The sequence below is a fragment of the Rana temporaria genome, chromosome 2, assembly GCF_905171775.1.
Source record: "Rana temporaria chromosome 2, aRanTem1.1, whole genome shotgun sequence".
NCBI lineage: Eukaryota > Metazoa > Chordata > Amphibia > Anura > Ranidae > Rana > Rana temporaria.
In genome coordinates this window covers 172,558,711-172,579,414 of record NC_053490.1, presented here as the reverse complement: position 1 = coordinate 172,579,414, position 20,704 = coordinate 172,558,711, and the positions used below count along the sequence as shown (strand labels likewise).

The following is a 20,704-nucleotide window of genomic DNA, read 5'->3' as shown; positions in this document are numbered from 1 at the left end:
AGGTATTAGGAGTCGAAGAGAGAGCCAGTAAACGGCTAGTGTAAAAGGGGACATCTGCACTGATAATCAGGGCACTGATTATCAGTGGAATATACGGTACAGCGCTCAATAAGATTGAAGAAAAAAATCTGACTGTGAACAGATCTTGTGTATGGCTATAATAGCTAGTGAGTGATGAGAATTATATTTCACAATAACAAATTAAAGTGAAAAAAACAATTATGTGACACAAAAAACATAAAAACATGAATGAATATGAGTGCAAAAAAGGTTAAAGGGAAATAGAGAAGAAAAGTCCCACTACATAGAATAAGTGAAAAACGATGTAAAAAAATCAATCCTCATGGGATAAAGATGTCCTTATGAAGTTATTCAAATGTTCATCCAAAAAAATAGGTAGAAGGATAGAGCTTCATCCACCAGAAAAAGGCACCCAGGAGTAGTATTGCAGTCTCCTTACCCTATTTAAGTGACCACTGTTACAGTGGTCTCAGCAAACATGGGGATTTTAGGTCTCCCTCCTGACCTTCTATGGTATGTCTGAGGCGATGTCCATTTATCTCGAATGATCAGAGAAGAGAGAAGACGACCATAGCATAATACCAAAGTGTAAATTTTAATGGGCTAAAAAGCTATGCACTTACAAGACCATGGAAATCAAATAGCGATGTAAACAGATCCAACTGTGATGGAGGTGCGGCGGCTTCACCTCCTTCTCCTGCCTGTGTGTGCTCCGTGCTTCCTTGTCTGGAACGGCGTGATGACGTTGAATCTGCAAGCCACACCTACGCATTTCGTCACCACGGACATCGTCTAGGATTGGCAGCCAATTAATTAGGGTAAGGAGACTGCAATCATATGGGTGTTTGCTGTTTTTTTCTTTAAGCGGGAATCCAACAGAATGATGTGATTGATGAAGGATTGATGTAATTTTTTTTTAAATAAAGTACTGTGCCAGTGTCTTTATTTACTGTTCACTTTTTTATGAAAAGGTAGGGGTACTATGTATACCTTTCTCATTCTTATGGGGGGAGGTATCTGGGGATTGCTATACATCCCCCACAATCATTGGGCCTCATCAACATGAGGTCAATGCCCTCCCATGGCAAGGAATCCCCCATATTAAAGGGCATGTGGCCTAGTATGAAAAAGAAACAGAGCGGCGCCTTCTAAGCGTAGTAAGTTGATATTTTTAATATATGATAAAATTAAATCACAAAGATGTGTACTCACAAAAGGAGCGTTACATAAGGCATCTAGCATGTAGCATGTCAGTTCATCCGCTTGGGGTCCCAGGGAAGACGTTTATCACTCGGTGTCCTGTAGACTTGAACTAGCGAATTCCCTTGCCTCGAGTGGCTGCGTCGGTGGGGGCCGAACGCCCTCTGAACCTTGGAGAAGGGGAGCTTGTTTCCCGAGTGTGCGGCTGTACGGTGGTCACTTCCGGGTTGGGGTTCAGCGGGGAGGTGCGCGCGTTCTTCAAGCAGGGAGCCACACACTCATCACACCTCATTCTTTAAATAGGGGTCTGGTATGGACTTTAAGGGGGACTCTATGTTTTCTTTGTGCGGGGTTCCCATTTAACCACTTTACGCCCAGGCAATTGACAAAAGACGGCCACAAGGTGGCTCTCAATTGCCGGGAGGACGTCTATGGATGTCCTCGGCTTCAGCCTGCGGAGCGCTCGCTCCCGTGGCATCACTGAAGTGCCGATGCGCATGCCTGGCGGCCGCGATGTCTGCCAAGCACCCGCGATCGGCGGAAACACAGACAAGGACATGGATCTGTGTGTGTAAACACGCAAATTCACGTCCTGTCAGGGAGAGGAGATCGATGCTGTGTCCCTTGTACATAGAGACACAGCATCGGTCACCTCCCCCAGTCAGTCCCCCCCCACACACAGTTAGAAACACTACCAGTTTACACATTTAACCCCTTCCTCGCCCCCTAGTGTTAACCCCTTCACTGCCAGTCACATTTATACAGTAATCAATGCATTTTTATAGCAGTGTTCGCTGTATAAATGTGAATGGTCCCAAAAATGTGTCAAAAGTGTCCGATATGTCCGCCGTAATGTCCCAGTCCCAATAAAAATCGCCGCTATTACTAGTAAAAAATTAATAATTAAAAAAAAAATCCAAATTTTCTCCCCTATTTTGTAGGCGCTATAACTTTTGCGCAAACCAGTCGCTTATTGCAATATTTTTTTTATAAAAATACGTAGAAGAATACTTATCGGCCTAAACTGAGAAAAAAAAAATGTTTTTTAAAAAATAAATTGGGATATTTATTTTAGCAAAAAGTAAAAAATATTGTGTTTTTTTTGTCTCTCTCGACCTCCATTCCAGACCCTTATCAAAGATAAAGGCCTGGTATGTATTTTATGGGGAACTCTTTAAAATGTATACTACACCCTTATTTGAAAAGGGAAACTGCCACTCTAGGTGAGTGCTCTCAGCAATCAGTGACTAAGCGCTGATACCCCTGTGCGAAACGTGTCAGCTATCCACCCCACTGTCTGCTGTGACTTGTAGTGCTGTTTGCATTTTTTACAATTAAAAGCTTTTTAAACTTTTTAAGAATTTCGTTGAAGTGCGGCTGTCTAGTCTTTTCTCCGCTTTACACCCTTATTTGGGTTGAGGTTGGGAGTAAGCAGCCAAAAACTGTTGTTCATAGGAGCACCACTTCACAAGCAGGTTCAGGTCTCCCCCAGTCAAAGGAAGTATGCATTTTAATGTTGCCCTTTAAGTATGTGGATTGATTGGGGATTGTCCAATGAACAGGCTGGAGGAAAGGAGGAGACAGGCTGAATTTCTAGAATAGGAAATAAATATATTAGCTGACTGGATGTATAGTGTGGCACATGTATAGTTAAGCCAACAAATACAAATTACCAGCTCCCAGGATGCACTGTTAGATATCCTTAAGGTGTTTTAAGTTTTAATAGCAGCTCCCCCAACAGCCCCCTAAATACTCAACTGAGCTTGATCTCAGTCCAATGCTATGCACGTCTGCAGAAGCTCTTCTTCCCTATCCCAGCTCTCACAGGCTTGTCTGAGAGCAGCGGGAGCCATCAGTCAAAAGCTGTGAGCGAGGAGCGAGGCCGAGCTGGGCTGTTTGTCTTATTAGACGCAAACAGCCCCACTCAGGATTGCACATGTACAAGGGCCCCCATAGGAAGCTGATTCCCATGAGAGTGACTCAGAGGAAAGCAGGTGTCAGGAGCGTCGTTGAAGGACCCCAGTAGAGGAGGATCAGAGCTGCTCTGTGCAAAACCATTGCACAGAGCAGGTATGACATGTTTATTATTTTTATTAAAAAAAAAAAAGTTAAGGCTTTAAAATCACTTAAACTGCAATAAATATACGTATAGTTACCCTTAGTAGAATGACTTATATTTAGTAATATTAGGTTGTTTCAGACACTGATGCTGTGCTTATAAAAAACACTGAACAAAACTACTCTTTTAGCCAAAATTTTGCATTATGTAAAAAAAAATTGAAGATTAGTGCAATCCAGAAAATAGAATTTAGCTGGATTAAAAAGCCAGGACATTGAGTGTGTACTAATCCAGTGGCTGCTTTGCTGATCCAAGCCATGTCCCTTCCAGCTATCAGTATCTCTTCTTGCTTTGATTGATAATTACTCATGCTGCGTCAATGACCATCCATCACAGACGTCTCCCTGTGACCATGGTTTTCTGTATGATCCAATACTCAAAGCAATTAAGTCTAGAGTGAAGCCAGCTTCATAGGTTTATTGTCTATTCTATATGGAAATAGTAAACTCAAAGTCTATCCTGTTCTCATTAGAGGTCGCAGGCAGGCACTCAATACACTGACACTTCTTTGCCCTTAAGTATACCACACAAAAGTGCTGCCTTAATACTTTTTTATATATATATATATATATATATATATATATATATATATATATATATATATATATATATTTATATTTATTTATTTATTTATTTTTGCGTGTTGGCAGCCTCCATATTACCAAATATTATTTTTAAAGAATTTTGAATGTTATTTTATTCTACTTCACTGCAAGGCCAATAGATGTGAAATGCAGTTTATCCCAGCGTCTGTAAAATTAAGAACATGCAGTTCATACTTGTATGTCTGTTTAATGGGAATAACCAAGGGGTATGCACACTTGTCTGTTTTTATACAGCAAAACTCATGCAGTTTTCAGCAAATCCAATTCTTTCCTATGTGGCTAGTTCACATCTATGCACTGCAGTTTAGTTTGAGAGAGAAAGTAAAACGATATCAGCTTATTCACACCTAGTCATGTGTCTTACAAAACAAGCTGCATGCACATAGAAAAACGTGAATCAAAGTCTGACTGCAAACCTTGCCGAATCTATAGCAGGCCGGTCATACATAGGCCAATCTTTGCAAACAGTCAATTTGATCATCACTTAGGATGTTGTCAATGTATATTAACTCTCAAGGGATATCGAGTATTCATAAGCATTGTAAATACTCATTATCACCTGCAGAGATTTTCCACCCTGTTGGAAAATCTCTTTGATTGATCAACAATTGTCTCTACAACGAATTTGCTGTTTTTGCACCAAATCCTCAGGGTCGGCAAGCTCAGGGAGAAAAATTTAAGTGGATTTCAGAAGTCTTTAGTATTAGTGGTGGACAGTTCTTTCAATACTTGTTTTGTTTGCAAATTCTTCTCATTTATGGATTGCCTTACTGAGGCTACAGTAAATATAATGTAAATATAATGCAAAAGGGATTTTATTGTAGTAATAAAATTATGGAAATAATGGTAAGTCGCTATTAACCTCCTGGGCGGTGTTCCCGAGTCTGACTCGGGGTGAGATTTTTGGGCTAGGATCGGTAACCCCGAGTCAGACTCGGGCTCGCCTCGCTGGATGTACAGGGAGTTTTACTTACCTTGTCCCTGGATCCAGCGATGCCACCGCGCTGTGTGAGCGAGCGGGACCTCGCTCGATTCACACAGTGCCTCCGTGTGACGCCGATCTCCGTTCCCTGCGACGTTACGACGCACGGGGACGGAGAACGGCGCCAAATTCAAAAAAGTAAACAAACACTATACATACAGTATACTGTAATCTTATAGATTACAGTACTGTATGTAAAAAAAACACACCCCCCCCTGTCCCTAGTGGTCTGTCCTGTGTCAAGCATGTCATTTTATATAATAAAAACGTTTCTTTCTCCCTGCAAACTGTAGATTGTCCATAGCAACCAAAAGTGTCCCTTTATGTCAAAAATAGTTTTAGATCAGCTAAAAAACAGCGATAATAAATTATAATCACTTGCAGAATTGTGCGATAGCGATTTGTGGGGAAATTCGTCATAAAAAAAAAAAAATAATGACAGCAACAATTCTGCAACTGAGCAAATTTCAGTAATTTTGATTTGATTACATTATTGAATAATTTTTATTATAATTATATTATTATTTGTTATAATTATTTATAATTATTTATTATATTATAATTTATAATTTTGTTTTTAAAAAAATGTCATACCCGGGATGCCTATTAGAAGCTTGTTTGGTCAGATTTAAGTGAGTTATTTCTAAAAATGACAGACCTACAATATAAAACGCCAAATTTCCTTGCAAATAATGGTACCGCTTTCAGCATGTTTTTTCTGAAAGAATCATACCGCCAGGGAGGTTAACAGTAAAAAATACATGGTTAAATAATAACTTCAGTTAGGAAAAAAAACATGTATTATTAAGTAATTTTTACTGAAGATTTAAGCACCAGAGCATGAAAATTAGCTGTTTTATACACTTCTTTACATAAAGGACTTAAATGTTATTCTTGGGTAATATGTAAAAGTTTAGAACCATAAATATACTGCAATGTAAATAAGAACATTTAATGGAGAAGGATGTGCACTGGATAAACCTATAATGAACAAAAGCAAAATTGTTCTGACCCAATAATAGCATTCAAGTGAAAAAGCAGGGATGTGTGGAGTATTGCCACACCCTCCTTCTCTGTTGTATCATAATCCTGTATATGATTCTTCATCCTGACCTTAACTTCATCATCAGATTTGTCTTTACACTTACCACCATGAGTACATCAGACCCTGAAAGATGCTCTTTCAAAAACAGAACCTACTGGTGGGATCATCAACACCGCAGAAAACCAACACTTCTGGAACTTTTATGCTCCCTCAAAAAAGAGGTCCTGCAAAAATTTGATTTGCTGCAATGTTGATGATGGCCTTTTAATAAACATCTTTTCCAGAGATAAAGTTGGTGAGCTGGTTAAAAAAGTTTTTATGAATGTTTATGGACAGTGGAAAATGAAAGCATGGATTTACTTCTGAGAAGATTGTGTGCAGTTGATGCCTTGTTTGGAGAAATGATCCTTTTGGAAGTTTGTCTAAATAGTGGGAACATCATATGTGTGCTTCTCACCATTAACTACTGGCATGGTAATCTTCGGTCCTTATGCTTTGGTATTTTGGTTGGTATGTGCTGTGCGCATCACATCTTTCTCACTGACATACTGAAGTTCATAATTACTATTATACGTTTTATGGAAATGTACATTTGTACATGTACATGTACAAGCCTAAGAAATTGAAATATTTGGTATGGATATGAGCTTGATAATTCTATAAAATTAAACGTTTACAAGACATGTCTATGTCTAGATAAGCAGGTCCACCCAAAACTATGGTCCATCTAACCAAACTTTGAATACATTACTGTGGCAGCAGGCAGGTTAAATTCCCTGCTTGCATCCAGGATGCAGTGTATATATCCCCTAGGTTCAGGCTTTATGCCAGTTTATACCTCTAGGGGAGTGCTGGGAGTCCTGCTGGGAGGACTTGATGAGCCCAGCTGAATTAGGTGGGCTCATTAGGTCCTCTACAAAAACTCCCAGCATGCAGAGAGATAGGCTCCAACCTGGAACCAGATCTGTGTGGATAGTCTGGAGAGTGTGATGTCTGTGCGGTGAGACCAAGCCTGTGTGGCTATTACTAAGAGACTTAAACAGCAGGGCGTCAGGTACTGGGGCAGCACAAGGCTGTACCCAGTTGTTAGTTAGGGACACCAACGTTTATAGCGAGCAGGTCAAGTTGACCAGGATTTATTTTTGTATTTCTTTTGTTTTCTGTCATATTTTTATTTGTATATAGTTCAAATTAAACCACAGCTTTTTGTTTTCCTCCTACCTCTGTCTGCTGTGCCTAATGTTTTTTTGTGTGCTGAACCCTTCCAGGGGGTCACACACACCTGCTGCCGGGCTAACCCCGCACATTACTTACAATAGTATAAATATTTGCAATGTTCTATTTAGTCATTATGCCTGGCATTGTCTTGTCTTGCTTTGACTCTGGATCATTTTAACCATTGCCTGGATACAAATTATTCTTCTGATTGCTGCTTGTCCTGACTCATGCCTGGATACTAATACTCTGGCATTGACCCTTGCCTGAATTTTAATTGTTAGTTACCATGACTTCTGCCTCGATATAGATACTCTTCTGATTGCCCTGCCATGGCTTTTGCCTAGATATGGATACTACTCTCATCCCTTGCCGCTATAAGTGACTACACTACTATGTGCTGTCAACTCAGACACCTGCTAGATCTCTGACCCACCATTCTTAAGCCCTGGTCATAAATGCACAAAATATCTACCTTCAGCTTTACCAAATGACATTGGGGGAGATTTACAAAAACTGGTACACACAGAATCTAGTACAACTATGCATAGTAACCAATCAGCTTAAAACCTAGAAGCTGATTGGTTTCTACGCACAGCTGCACCAGATTCTGTGTGCACTAGTTTTAGCAAATCATATTCATTGTATTATAACTGTCTCTCTGGGCTTCTGGTGAGTATCCCAAATCTGTGCATATAGCACTGCACCTTAAGGATCCATGCACACTGGAAGCTAAAATAATGTTATAAAAACGCCAGTAGCTTTGCAGTGAGTCTTTCATTGTTTTTTGACATTTTTTTGACATTTTTGCAATAGCGTTTACTAGCGTTTTTCCGCATTAGCGTTTTTTTCAAAAACAAAAACATTAAAAAACGATGGTGAGCCACATTTTTGAGCATTTGTCGCCATTTATCAGCATTTATGAGTGTTTATGAGCATTTGGCGTTTTTTTGTGGTCAGAAAAACGACTCCTGAACGTGATTTTAGGGCAGTTCAGAAAAATCCACTGCTGATAAACGTTCAAAAACATCCATGGGCACATTGGATAACATAGAGTGGACTTTATGGGCTTTTAAATAAAACACCCAAACTCCAAAAAAACAGTCGTTTAGGAGCTACAGTGTGCATGGAGCCTATTGCTGGCCATACACTCCACGAAAAATCATCCGAACGAACTTTCGAAAAACGAACGTTCAGTAGTGAGCACAAACGATAGTGCCATCATGTAATGACCGATAAATCGTTCAGTGGACATAAATAACATTTTTTTTTTTTTACATACTGTATACCTAGTGCAGAAAGTTCGGACGGGAAACACATTAACCTTCCGATTTATCGTTCATTCGGCAGAAAATTTCCAAACTTGTCCTTCATTTTTTCGGCTCAAAAACGTCCCAACGATTATCGATTTTGTGCCCATTACCTGTACGAAAAACGAACGAACTGTTGGAACGACCGATTTTCGCCCGATTTTTCGTATAGTGTATGGCCAGCATTTGTCCTAGGGACATTTAAGTACTAGCCTTAACGAAAGGTGGCTGCTATAGGTGAAACTACACTTTTCTGCAGAATAGAATGTGAACCAGTGAACTTTACAGATACAAAATGTAATCAAGTGCTTGCTAATTGACATAGGTATCACTTTACAAATGCTTTGGGATCCGCAGGTTCACCTTGAATTTACTTTACCTTAATAAATAAAATAAACAGGGACAACACCAGACTATTGTAACTACTGACCTTAAGTCTTAAAACTAAAAGTAAGATTAATATTACAAAAAAAAAAAGAACATGGTTTTGTCTTACCAATACACATATATTTTAAATACAGTGCAAATAATAATTGTAGACGGTGGACCAGCAAGAAAAGGTATTTTTTCCCTTACTTCCAGGTTTTAGCTGTAAAGAGAACAGCTGACAGCCTTTAGGTCAAATCAAGCAATAATGAAGTACTTTCTGGTGACTCGAGCACAGCTCAAAGAAAAAACAAAATGAAGGAAAATGTCAAGCACATTCTTTGTAAACCCTTAAAAATCTTGCCAGAAATTCATTGTGTCTCCAAACAACTGTACATAACACTTGGCTGCAGTGGAATAGGGATGTTTAATAAAACATCAAAGGTCTTTAAAAACACAAAGCTGAGAAAACAAATACAGTCAAGGCTATTAAGGATCAATATTATTCACATGGCAGAGAGAGAGAGAGAGAGAGAAAGAAAGAGTGAACATTGTTTAAAAAAGACTTTCGTCAATTAAAATTCCAAGTGGTAAATTACATTGTAACAAAACGTCCACGGATGGATGCCTTTAAGTGTGGTCGACACATGCTAGGTGAATGTTTCTATTGACTTACAAGCTGAATGCGTGTGTCAAAATGCAGTCCAGTATTTTGGTAATAATAGCTAGCAGTCATAGCTGTAAATTATTTATAGGGACTATTCAGTGTGAACAGGTTAGTGTACATATCGTCTTCTGCTTGACTGGCCTGATTCCTGATCACTCATACTTTCAACTCCTCCGAGACTTGCTGTTATCACTGCAATCCCTAAAAAGTAACACAACTACCGTCACTGTGACAACTCAGGATGGCCTCGCAATTTGTTCACTTTTTTCAAGGTTCATTGAAAATATGCTTGTCTTTTTTCTTTCAACAAACCTGTTGTTTTCTTCATATGTTTACATGATATAAGAAATGCTGAGAGCTATTCCTACTATTGAGTTGATGTTAAAATATTACTCCATTTCCTCAGCTCTAACTGGCAGCAGATGTCATTGTTGTTGATTCTAACAGAAAGTGACAGCTGGCTAATGGTGTGTTACCTAAAACTGAGAACTAGTGAAAGGGTTCTGATGAGATTGATTGCTGTTTTCTGGATAATAATCAGATAAATATTTGAGTGTGGGGCAATATTTACATCATATATATCATCCAATGATGCAATTTGTTGTGTTAAAAAATACAATAGCAAATGTTCTACCTTTTGAGGCCCATTAGGCGGCATTTGTAAAATTGGAATAAATGTTAAAAGCTTACATTTTTCATGTAATAAATATATAAGAGAGAATGTTGCAATGCAAGGCCTCGTACACACGATAGGTTAAACAGAGGACAACGGTCTGATGGACCGTTTTCATCGGTCAAAACCGATCGTGTGTGGGCCCCATCGGTTATTTAACCATCGGTTAAAAAAAAGCCAACTTGTTTTAAATTTAACCAATGGATTCCTAACCGATGGCAAAAAAAACGATCGTTAGTAGGCACAACCATCAGTTAAAAATCCACGCATGCTCAGAATCAAGTCGACGCATGCTTGGAAGCATTGAACTTTTTTAGCACGTCGTTGTGTTTTACGTCACCGCATTCTGACACGATTGTTTTTTTAACCGATGGTGTGTAGGCGCAACGGACCATCAGTCAGCTTCATCGGTTAACCGATGAAAACGGTCCATCGGTCCGTTCTCATCGGATGGACTGATCGTGTGTACGCGGCATAAAACTAGTTTCACTCTAGGTGTTGCCATGTCAAATTACTGCGGATGCAGATTCCAGACAGAGGGTGGTGATGAGACATGTGGCTCCTTGCAGATCCTTTGCAGATGACAGTTTGCTTTCTACAAATCTTTTTTTTTTTTAATCAACAATTTTTATTAAAAAATAAAAAAGCAAGTTTTACAAATGGTATAAAGCTTAAGGCTGGGTGCACTCTATTGCAAATTGGATGTGGTTTTCTCTGCATCCAATTTGCATGTCCAGTTCTGTATGGAGTTGGTTCACACATCTCTGAAGCGGCTCTGGGGCAAATTGCCCAAGAGTCCTTCGCGTCTTCTGGTCCCTTTCAGTTCCAAATTCAGCCAAAAATTTGGGCTGAAATCAAACCAGAAACAGTGAAGAGGGACGCACTGGACACCTGCTGGGAGCTGCTCCATGCTTCAGTGTGAACCCAGCCTTAGGCAATAAGCAGTATATATTACATTAGTGTAGAGAGCCTCAAACAGGGAAACAGGGCAACATGGTTACATTAATTCAGAACAGCATTTAAACTCACCCACTTGCTATATTGTGGTCTCCAATGTAAAGCATTTACTGAAGAATAGCACCGGGTCCATCTAAAGAACCAAAGTAATATTTTAGCTTTTGAATACATATGAAGTTTACCACAGCTCAATTTAAAGCTATTCTCAGAGGCTAACCACAGCTGTAATGACTTGTACTGCAAAATATTGCTATGATGATTTGAATATTCAAACAATAATGTGGACTGATTAAAAAAAAGGTATAATATCCACTTATAAGAACCAATTAGAACATAAAAAAACAAGAGGGGAAAGATGAGAGCGAAATAAAGAAAGAACAGACTACATAGCCCTAATTCTGCATAGCTGAAACCTAGCTATTAATAGAATCTAAAAAAGGTGTAGAGTCACGAAGACGCTACACTTCCCAGATAGCATTATGTTTTTCCAGCTGAATTTTTTTTTAATAAGGACACTTACCTGACCAGGGAGCCCGCGATGTCGGCCGCCCGAAGCCAATCCGTCCATCAGATCTGGAACCGGCACCACCATTTGAACTAAGGGAAACAGGCAGTGGAGCCTTTTTTATGTATTTTAAGGAGCCCATTTATGTGATTTTCTTTTTTAGGGTGGACCTCCGCTTTAAGTCTAGCTGTAAGCAATTCCATAAATTCCATATCCTTGATTCTTGCTTACAGAGCAGTTGGGGACAGAGGTTCCCTCCTCTTCCAGTTAAGTGCAATGAGGCACTTTGCTACTGTAATAACATGTCTTCACAGCTTTTTTGGAAGGTTTGAGGATGAAAAAGCCAGTAGGAATAGCTTAGGCATAAATGTAAGCCTAAGGCTTCATTTCCACCGGCGTTTTTTCAAGCCACTTGTATTAGCCTTTTTTACAGCTTAAAAACGCCTGTCCATGTTTATTTTGTAAAAAAAAAAAAATTGTTTTTTTGTGAGCTGGAGCTCAAAAACGCAGCGGTAGCGTTTTTTAGCGTTTTCGCACGTTTTTGAGCGTTTTTGAGCATTTTTTAACGTCTGGCGTTTTTACAGCTCTACTCTGGAGCTTCAGAACGCCCTGGTCCTGCGTTTTTTTTACAGCTCAAAAACGCCTATGCCATTTGAAGCTCAAAAACGCCTATGTGGGCATGATGCCATAGAATAACATGGACAGGCGTTTTTAAGCTGTAAAAAACGCTCAGAAAAGTGGCTGTAAAAACATCAGTGGAAATGAAGCCTAAATGTAAGCGCTAAATCGAACTATATTTACAAAGGTTTATGCACCATCTTCCAATATGACCCAATTTGTGGGCACAACCATAATATGTGATATAGAGTACCACAGGCTTGCTGGCAGCGCCAACAACAGCTGATTTTACTTGGATGAATTGTGTGAAGAAGATCTGGGGTGAAGTACCAGAAAACAGAAGTTTATAAGTATTCTCTTTATATAGGGCGCAAAGAGAACTCTTTTGCTTTCTACAACTCTATAAGACACCACTGCTATTAACTTCTGATGCTGATAAAATTGTATAGTTTGGTTCTTGTAGAGATGAAGTGGAGATTCTGCATTTTTATCTGAATTGTAGTTGTTCACTCCTGTGGTTAACACTAGATATGGTGCAAGTGTGAAATACAGCTCCAACCAAGGCTGTATATTTTGATGTTTTAGAATAGGGAAGGGTTAGAGACTTCACCAGCTTTTTTTTTATCAACTGTGTCCTTATTAAGGAAATTTACAGAAATTTCCCATTACTTCCTGCCAAGACAGAAATCTCTAGTAAACACAAGCAAATTTTTTTTTTAGTAAAATGGGAGTAGGAATTTTTACTGTTTTTATTGCTCTCTGTAGATTCCTGCCCTAGTATCAACTGTTCTCCTAATTTCTTGCCCTGTTGTCACAGGAAATTAGGTAACATTTCCTTAATGGATTCACAGACAGAAATAAAAACCTCAGAAATATAACTCTTCTCTACTCTATTTCAGGACTAAACAAATGTGACTGAAATTAGGTTTTAATCTCTTCAATAAGGATTTTGCTTTTTCTCATTCCATGCTCTAAGTTTAATTACTCTAACCCACTGAGGATTAAAAACTCTAATAAAGGCACTCCATCTATAAAAATAGACACCTCAGGGTTTTAAATGAGTCGTATATTGTAAAATTGTCTCCTCTCTGTTTCTCTTTACAAATGTTAATAGAAGATGGCTCAGAAAGTGGACATTTCTCTCACAAAGGAGTCAATTTATAGGTCACTATTTTACATTCACAGAAGGTCAGTGACAAAACATTTTCCAATAATGAAAATATCCCAAATGTGTGCTTTACCTGCTGCGAGGATATCATATTTTGTCAAAAGTGAAAACATTTCCTAATTATTGACTTTCATTGAGCAATTGCAGCAAAAGACAGGCATATTCCCTACCACTTCTCTTCACACCCAGACTTTATTAAAGTCTATGGGACCCAAACTTGAAAAATCAAAATTCCCCATATTGAAGGTTTTTGACTATAAAAAAGGATATGGGAGCCCGGATACTGCCCCTGGGAACATGTACCAATGCAACATTTCTTTGTTTTAAATATTGTTTTTAAAGGAGAAGTGATTTTAATTATGCTTAACCACTTCCCATCCTGCCTATATTCATATGACATCCACAAGGTGGCTCTGCCATCCCAGGTGGACGTCATATGATTTTCTCGCGCCTCCCGGCCGATAGGGGGCACGCGCCCCCGCCACATCACTTGGGTGCCAATGCGCGTGCCTGCCGGCCACCATGTCTGCCAGGTACGCGCAATCGGCAGTAAACACCGAGATCCACATCCTGTCAGGGAGAGGAAACCAATGGTGTGTCCCTTGTACATAGGGACACCGATCAGTCACCTCCCCCAGTCAGTCCCCTCCCCCTACAGTTAGAATAACTCCCATTTAACCCCTTGATCGCCCCGTAGTGTTAACCCCTTCCCTGCCAGTCACATTTATACAGTAATCAGTGCATATGTATAGCACTGTTCGCTGTATAAATGTGAATGGTCCCAAAATAGTGGCCGATTTGTCCGCCGCATTTTTGCAGATAACCGCCATTACTAGTAAAAAAAAAAAATTCATAAATCTATCCCCTATTTTGTAGGCGCTATAACTTTTGTGCAAACCAATCACTATACGCTTATTGGGATTTTTTTTTACCAAAAATATGTAGAATAATACATATCGGCCTAAACTGAGGAATATACATATATATATATATATATATATATATATATATATATATATATATATATATATATATATATATATATATATATATATATATAAATATAAATATAAATATAGTGACTGGGGGGTTCCCTTAGTATGCCTTTAAAGTGGCACATATGTACTGTGTATAGAACCTGCTGCAGTAAAATTGACATATATAAAGAAAAAAAAATATGTTTAAATAGCATTCTTTATTTTGTAAACAATGGCTAAGGGGAGCCAGTCCGTATGATGAGGCCACATTTTAGTGCATGTGCCTGTGTATAGCTGAGTCCTCAACAATGATTGAGTCATCAACTGTTAGCGGGCTTCCCCACTGACCGCTGAATGAAAAATGAAAACATTGCTGGCAATACAAAAATGTGAAAAAAAAGGCGTGGGGGTGCCCCCAATCCATACCTGGCTCTTTGGATCTTTGGGGCCCTCCCTACCCTAAAGCATCTTGAACCCATTTTGATGGGGACAAGGACCTCATGTCTGCAGGCAGGAGGCTTAACAGAAATTTTTCCCGGGTCCGGCGGTGCAGCTGGTGTCATGATTGATAATGGATCTACATCGGGGGACATTGTTTTTTTATTTTTAATAATGAAATGATCAACAACTGTGTCTGTGTTTTTTTTGACAATGTACCCCATACTCATTCACATGGGGAGGCCAGGATCTGGGAGTCCTTTGTTAAAAGTGGCTTCCCGATTCCCTGTCCACAGACCCCCACAAACGCTGCTCAGGGTTGTTGGGAAGAGGCCCTTGTGCCCATCAACAAGGTGGTTTTGGGAGGGAGGGCAGAGCACCCCTGCCCAAAAGCACCCCTCCATGTTGATGACCTGTGGCCTGGTATGGTTTAGGAGGAGGGGCACTCACTCGTGCCCCCCCTTTCCTGGCCTGTCAGGCGGCATGCTCGGATAAGGGTCTGGTATCGATTTGGGGGGGGTGTTGTTTTCATTTTAATTTTGGCGTGGGGTGCCTGAAATCTGACTTGTATCTTAGGCAGACTTCTGGGAAAATTGGTGAGATAATCACACAAGCAGGAAATTATGTTTCTGGGGGTGGGCAGTACCCATTCTGTGTACAGAACAACTCCAGGTAGCTATATTGCAATGCATTCTCAAAATATTGCAGTGGCTGCAGATTGAAAAGGAAAGGTCATTTTTAATAACATTCAATTACAATATGACTTGTGTCACAATTGTATACGCTGTATTATGTTTTCTTTATTTGCTTTTTTTCCCCCCACGAAAGTGGAGTTACCCTTTAACCACCTGCTTACTGGGCACTTAAACCCCCCTCCTGCCCAGACCAATTTTCAGCTTTCAGCGTTGATGCACTTTGAATGACAACTGCACGGTCATACAACACTGTACCCAAATTAAATTGTTATAATTTTTTCCCAAAAATAGAGCTTTCTTTTGGTGGTATTTGATCACCTCTTGTTAAAAAAAGAAGACTGAATTTAAAAAAATATATATATTTTTTAATATTTTGTTACAAAATTTAGCAAACAGGTAATTTTTGTCCTTCATTGATGTACGCTGATGAGGCTGCACTGATGGGCACTGATGGGCTGCACCAATAGGCACTGATGGTCTGCACTAATGGGCATGATGAGCTACACATAACCGATGGGTTGCACATCAGTGCCCATCAGTGCAGCCCATCGTGCCTATCAGTGCAGCCCATCAGTGCCCATCAGTGCAGCCCCTTACTCAGATCTGTGATCACCCAAGTCTCAGTGACTCAAGTGATCACAGCACGCGCCGCGCGCCCTGCAGGGACACGTGAGGAGCGCGCAAAGGGGAGGATGTCTATTGACATCCTCCCGGCAATTGGGGTCCGCGCTGTGGCGTCATTCGGCTATAGCGCGGGCCCCTAGTACTTAAGGTAGGACCCTCCTACAGAACAATAGTAATCTTCAATACAGTATAGCTCAAATTTAATATAGTTATAAAGCGCTGTAGCATATGGGAAAAAGCAAAATGCAGCAAAGCTTGTAAAGCTAAGAAGAACAGGTAACTATGGACTGCTAAACCCTGATGGTATTGTATGAAGAATGGTCTGTATATAGTGGGGTTGATTTACTTGCACTGGAGAGTGCAAAATCTGGTGCAGCTATGCATAGAAGCCAATCATCTTCCATTTTTTTCGTCAAAGCTTAATTGAACATACTGAAGTTAGAAGCTGATTGGCTACCATCAGTAGTGTATTTAGGTTTTGTGCTGCCCTAGGCCTGACTAAACTCGTGCACCCCCTGATTTAAATATGACCCACCCCTTTATGTCAAAACCACACCCCTTTCTGTTTAAGACCCACCCTGAATTTTTTGAGTGCTGGCTGAGAACCGGGGGGGGGGGGCAATGAATTCCCTTAATTTGCATAGATATTTCTCTCACTTCCTGTTTGGCTATGGGGCAGGAAGTGAAAGGAAATCTCTGCAATGGGACAAACATAGTAAAAAACTGGCAGGGGCTATAACCCTCCCTTACTCTATCCAAAATGAAAAAGAAAGGTGTTGCCTATAGTTCTACTTTGATGGAGAGGACTAAGAAGGTATAACCATGCCAATGGTGCAGCAGAAAACATATAGCACAGTGAGAAAGGTTTGTGGTCCAGGATGATAGGACAGTCAAAATTAGCACCCCCCCTCCACCACAGTTGCGGAATGCCAGTCGCCCGCATAATGGAATCAGTGCGGCCACTTTATGGGGTGCTAGCCTAATTTGCTTTTCAGACCAGTCCACCCCATAAAACTGACACTACACTAACAGTGTAGCGCAAGCCGGCGGGGACTCTTTCCGTGCTGCCCCCTGCAAAGTGCTGCCCTAGGCCTGGGCCTTGTTGGCCTAGGCCAGGATACAGCATTGGCTACCATGCACATCTGCACCAGATTTTGCACTCTCCAGTTTTAATAAAGCAACCCCAGTGTTCTCAGGAGCAAAATAGTTATGTACTTGAGAGTGTAGATGTTACAGTTCTGATATTAAATCAGGTGTCAAGAGGTCATTGATCATCTCTGAGGAACTTTCTGGAATAACATAAAGGTTAGGGAGAAAAAAACATGTGACATGAGAAAGAAAGGAAATAAGGGAGGCGAGTAAAAAGGGGCAGGTTTGTGTAGGAGCCGGTTTTAAAAACAATTGACCATTCTCCTCTGTTCAGATAAGGAGTACATGTAACCTTATGTATACAAGTGTTAGGTTGCTTGATTATATATGCAGATACATATTCAATTCCAACTTGTCATATAAGGCGGAATTGTGCTTGAGTATTTTGAGAATTTCAGATATGTTTCATTATTGTTTCACCTCTAACAAAGAAACAGAGATTTTCTTTCATGCCTTTACTATAATATCCCTTACAAATAAAAAAACAACCAAAGAAAAAAAACTGAAGCTTCCTACTTTTTCTGTAATTTGGTAGATCAGAGGTCTTGTTTCCATTTTAAACATACAAGTGGGCATTGTGTGTTGAGCCATAAATTAAGAATATCTAAATCTATAATTTTTTTTTTTAGTTTTGCACAGAACAGAGAAAAACTATAACCCCAGTTAGGGACTAGCTTTTTTTTCTGTCTGTGTCACCACTTGGGAAATTCACCATTTGTCTCGATGACCACTATCACTGGAACAGAAAACAATGGTAAATTCACCTAAACAGGAAAAGAGGAGGAATCTTCTAACTGAGAACATATTTTGGTGAGGACTTCTCCTCATTTATCGTGGTGTTTCCAGGACTTGTAGTAATGGAAAAACTCTGCAAAAACTCTGCAAAAACTCTGCAAATGGGCACCAGAACTCTATGCAACCCAAAACGTAAAAAAATGGCTTTAGATATACTGTAGTGGCTAAAACTGTCCATAGATGGATAGAAATTTGTCAGGGCTTAGGCCCCGTACACACGACCAGTTTCCTCGGCAGAATTCAGCTTCCGACCGAGTTTCTGGCTGAATTCTGCCGAGAAACCCGGCCGTGTGTACACTTTCGGCCGAGGAAGCCGACGAGGAGCTCGACAAGGAAATAGAGAACATGTTCTCTATTTCCTCGTTGTTCTATGGGAGCTCTCGCCCCGCCAAGCTCCTCGGCGGCTTCAGGGCTGAACTGGCCGAGGAACTCGATGTGTTTGGCACGTCGAGTTCCTCGGCCGTGTGTACGGGGCCTCAGTTGAATGATGATCCATGTATGGCCCCTCTGGTACTGATCAAGGTCTGTACGACCGCCCTGCTGGTAAAATTATTTTTGATTAGTGCTCCAAGATATAGTCTGCAGCGCTGATCAGTGGATCAATGTATTCTGATGGGCGATGAAGCCTCCCCACTGTCAGAATACAATAACACAGCAGGGAGAATTCCCCAACTCAACTCAAATGTGTAATTTAAGAAATAGGGTCATCTAATGCCAGCTTAAATTCAGAAAATAAATCAACTCAACACTACTGAGTATATGCAAGCTGTCCTACTATTGATTTTAAGTTATTAAATAAAACAAACTTTTGCATAGTGTTAACTTATTTGAGGATTCAGAAGCATAAATTTGATAAGTAAAATCGCATAAATACTCATGTGTTTATAAGGTCCACAATGATAACAGTTAATAACAGACTTCAATGGTATATAGTTAGTCATAGAGGAAATGTCATAAATTATTATGAATGCATTAGATTAAATTTGTTTGCTCGAAAACATTACCCTATCACCACTCCATACTGCATATTATATTAGGGGATTAACAAAATAGAGGATTGTCAATATCAGGGTGTCTATAGTAATATGGTTACTATTCTGTATTTCCAAAAAGAACCATAGTTCGATTTTCAGTGGGAAAAAAAAGGGAATAAAGCTTTCGAGGTAAATGTGCTGTATTTATCCATCTGATTTAAGTGGGTCCAGGTGCTATGGAAGTCATTTGAAGATGATAAATGTTTTAAAAGCCATTGCTTGCAGTTGGGTATGTGCCATTTAGGATTATGATTTATTAACAAAAAAGGTATTTTTCCTATACCGTTTTCTACCAGAGGCTGACAAAGGTAAATTTGTAACAAAGTATCAAAGTGAAGATCACTTGCTTAGCCCAGAAGATTTTGATAAGTGGATATGCCGTTTGGAGTATTAGCATTAGGGAAAGGTCGGAGGATGTAGAAGTTGTGGTTGAGAGAAGGCCAAAGTACAATATAAGTGTAGCCTCTATCTGCATTTGTTCTTTAAGGAAATACAGTAAAACAATTATGTTATGTTAATATGCTTTAAAAAGAATTACAGTTTTGAACAGCACACACCATAAACAAGTGAAAAGCAGCAACAAAACACTCACAGTATATACAATGTACGGCATGCGCTTCCATAAGACACCTAAAAGAAGTTGGATTTTTCTATCCAAAAATATCAAATAAAAACTGTCTATAAAGCAACACCAATAACTAATTCTTCTCTCTATCGAGCAGGTAGGCATTCTATTCTTTTTTTTCTTTACTATGTTTTACTATACTTTTTTTTAATTTTTTTTATATATATTTTTTTTATTAGATCAGTATGGTTCTTCTCCTAATTCTATAAGGAATTTTCAGGTTTATATACTAATTTACTGAATTTAAGTCAGGGGGTTAGACTTTGATTTAATATGTTTGTATAATATTGTGTACGTGTTTGAGATTATAATAACATTTGAGCTAGGCATCGTAGGATGTCAATAATGTCATATTTCTTTTCTTACTTAGAAGTGTGTAGAAGATACTGGTAAGGAGAGAGGGGACCTCTCATTCTTCCTTGGACACAGCGTGATCCCTTTAGGGGTGTCGAAGGGGGAGTGGGGCTCTAACTTTTCTTAGATTAGTAATGTTTATACTATGAAATGATATTGACTCAGTCAATATTGTATTTTATTTTTCTTAATTGATTCTTTCTTGATAGTTCTTAATTGATACAGAAGTAACTAACAGCATTTGGAACCTTCTTATGATTCCTCTATGAATTATATTGTAATGACTATTATACAATGATTATATTGTAATGACCTTTTTTTATGAAAATAAAAACTTGAATGAAAAAAATAAAAATGTCTATAAAAGCATCAGGCTAATGTTGTCAGTTCAAACCCCTGCCTCTATATTCAACCTTCTCCCAATGCAGTTTTGCTAGTTTACAAAAACAGGGGTAGAAAAGAACTTGGCAGAAAGGGAAGTGATAGCCACAGGTGATATCTGGTAGATGGATATTTGCTCCAGTTGGCAGCATTGTACAAGGCAGGACCAGATTAAAGGCAG

The 20,704-nt window shown here is 39.4% G+C and overlaps 1 long non-coding RNA gene across 1 annotated transcript; it reads right to left on the bottom strand.

The window, feature by feature from the left end:
• Positions 1-9,271: 9,271 nt before the first annotated feature.
• On the bottom strand, positions 9,272-11,295 carry LOC120928573. Its single transcript, XR_005747233.1, has 2 exons — positions 11,233-11,295; positions 9,272-9,731 (listed from the first exon to the last, which is right to left on the bottom strand). It is a non-coding gene; the product is annotated as an uncharacterized LOC120928573 (long non-coding RNA).
• Positions 11,296-20,704: the final 9,409 nt, after the last annotated feature.